General features: G+C 56.5%; 1 non-coding gene across 1 annotated transcript in view; it reads right to left on the reverse strand.

The window, feature by feature from the left end:
- Positions 1-236, reverse strand: part of LOC124745464 — a 1909-nt gene extending 1673 nt beyond the window's left edge. Inside the window, exon 1 of the ribosomal RNA XR_007011020.1 lies at positions 1-236. This exon is cut by the window's left edge and continues 1673 nt beyond it. This is a non-coding gene — a ribosomal RNA (small subunit ribosomal RNA).
- Between the last annotated feature and the right edge of the window lie 2264 nt (positions 237-2500).

Below are 2500 nucleotides of genomic sequence, written 5' to 3' on the forward strand. Positions count from 1 at the left end.
GCCGACCGATTGGTTTTGATCTAATAAAAGCGTCCCTTCCATCTCTGGTCGGGACTCTGTTTGCATGTATTAGCTCTAGAATTACCACAGTTATCCAAGTAACGTGGGTACGATCTAAGGAACCATAACTGATTTAATGAGCCATTCGCGGTTTCACCTTAATGCGGCTTGTACTGAGACATGCATGGCTTAATCTTTGAGACAAGCATATGACTACTGGCAGGATCAACCAGGGAGCTGCGTCAACTAGAGCTGAGCAGCCGGCCGCCCGGGAGTGTGTCCCGGGGGCCCGCGCGAACACGCAAGCGTCCGCTCAATCATTCTGCAAACAGGAGGAGGCTGAGCTCCCCTGCACAATACACCTCGAAACCCTCTCAGGTCCCGGCGGCGCGCAGCGCCGTCCCAAGTACTTGGTCGGGTTCGAGAGAGGCGCAATCGCCCGGAGTTAGGCGAGTAGACGCTTTCGGTGCGACCACCCGTGCTCCCAACTGAGCTTGCCGCTGCCGACAGAGGCCCGGGAGCGTGCTGTCGTGGCATTGCCGGCGGGAGACAACACGCGCCACCTACGGTGACCGGCAGCTCCAACGCCAGCGCCACAGAAGGACAAAAGCCCCACTTGGGTGCCGAAGCGAACTCTCCCAGCACAGCGCACGCGCCAACACATCCGCACAGCTGCGATACAAACCACCAGCGAGAACCGCTGGGGCGACCGAGCAGCAGACGGCGTCGCGGCGCCGAGCGCCGGGCGGCGGCGCATCCTCAACGCACACAGTCCTCAATCGGACCAGCACACTGAAGATGTCCACCGCGCTTCGCACCGGGCCCGCGAGGACCTACTTTGGCCGCACGGCGCCGCGCGCAGGGTGCGCCGGCGCGCAGCTGCGACGCCTGCCGCGTCCGTCGGCCGGCGCGCCTGCCACTGGCCGCCCCCACCAGCCGGCTGTAGCGCGTGCGCCCACGCACCGCGCGGCCAGCACGCCGGGAGGCGCCCCCTCACCGGCCGGGGACGGTCCCACCCAGCCACCGCCGCGTATCGCTTCACACCCAGATGCCGTTCAGTTTCGTCGGCATGGTGGGTATCGCTGGAACAACCGGTTAGTACCTCAACCTATCGTCGCCATCACCGATTCACCCCTAGCGAGAACAACCGCACCACAACAGGTTACCATTTGTTCATTTGCGTAACTTCACCAGAAAACGCAGGCGTCCATCGCCATTTGCAACTTCAACGATTATTGCATGCCTGTGTCAGGTGTCACGCCACACTACGTCTGCCCACATACACGCAACAAAATGTGCACGCCTAGACAATACGTGGAAGGTGGCCCCCGTACGTATGCGATGTCCATTGCTCGAACGACTGTCAACCGGCCTCTGTAGCATGTCGCAGATATGGAACGCGGTGCACCATGCCATCACGGTGTGTGAGGAGAGACGACTAGGTCCGAATACATCAACAGACAGCTCATGCTGATCGCCATCCACGGCGTCCGTTCCTCCCACACGTCTCTATGGCGTACCACACTGCAATCCAGCTCTCATAGGGAGACGACACGTAGCTGCGTGCACAATATTTGCACTGTATGGTCCGCCGTTTTTGGGCGCAGTCGTTGTGCGGTCACACATGTGCCACGATGTATCATTCAGTACATAAGGACGAATGTGCAGTACAGATTGTGGTTCACGCGTACGACATCAGCGGACAGTTGACACAGGCCGCACCACAACGTAGCCTGAGTACGTCGCATGCGAAGGGCATTGAACATGCAAACTTCTCACCAACCAGCTTGCGAAGGCAGGGGGCAAGGTGGGGACGTGGGGAGGGGCGGCATGTACGTCCTGCTGCCATCCACATTACAGTGTACAGCAGGAGCATGTGGAAAGTGAGCAAGACTTGCAAGGTGTTTAACATGAAGCGATACACAGGGGTGCGGGCAGTGCGAGTAGCGAACTATATTGCGAGGGTTGCGGGTGGGCAACACTACAGTAATTGAACGAGTCGTATAACAATTACAGAGCAGGTTTAGGCGACAACGTGGGTTACGTTAAGGCGACAACATGGGTTAGGTTAAGGCACAACATGGGTTAGGTTAAGGCACAACATGGGTTAGGTTAAGGCACAACATGGGTTAGGTTAAGGCACAACATGGGTTAGGTTAAGGCACAACATGGGTTAGGTTAAGGCACAACATGGGTTAGGTTAAGGCACAACATGGGTTAGGTTAAGGCACAACATGGGTTAGGTTGAGGCACAACATGGGTTAGGTTGAGGCACAACATGGGTTAGGTTGAGGCACAACATGGGTTAGGTTGAGGCACAACATGGGTTAGGTTGAGGCACAACATGGGTTAGGTTAAGGTACAACATGGGTTAGGTTAAGGTACAACATGGGTTAGGTTAAGGTACAACATGGGTTAGGTTAAGGTACAACATGGGTTAGGTTAAGGTACAACATGGGTTAGGTTAAGGTACAACATAGGTTAGGTTAAGGTACAACAT

Source organism: Schistocerca piceifrons, unplaced genomic scaffold (genome assembly GCF_021461385.2).
Source record: "Schistocerca piceifrons isolate TAMUIC-IGC-003096 unplaced genomic scaffold, iqSchPice1.1 HiC_scaffold_32, whole genome shotgun sequence".
NCBI lineage: Eukaryota > Metazoa > Arthropoda > Insecta > Orthoptera > Acrididae > Schistocerca > Schistocerca piceifrons.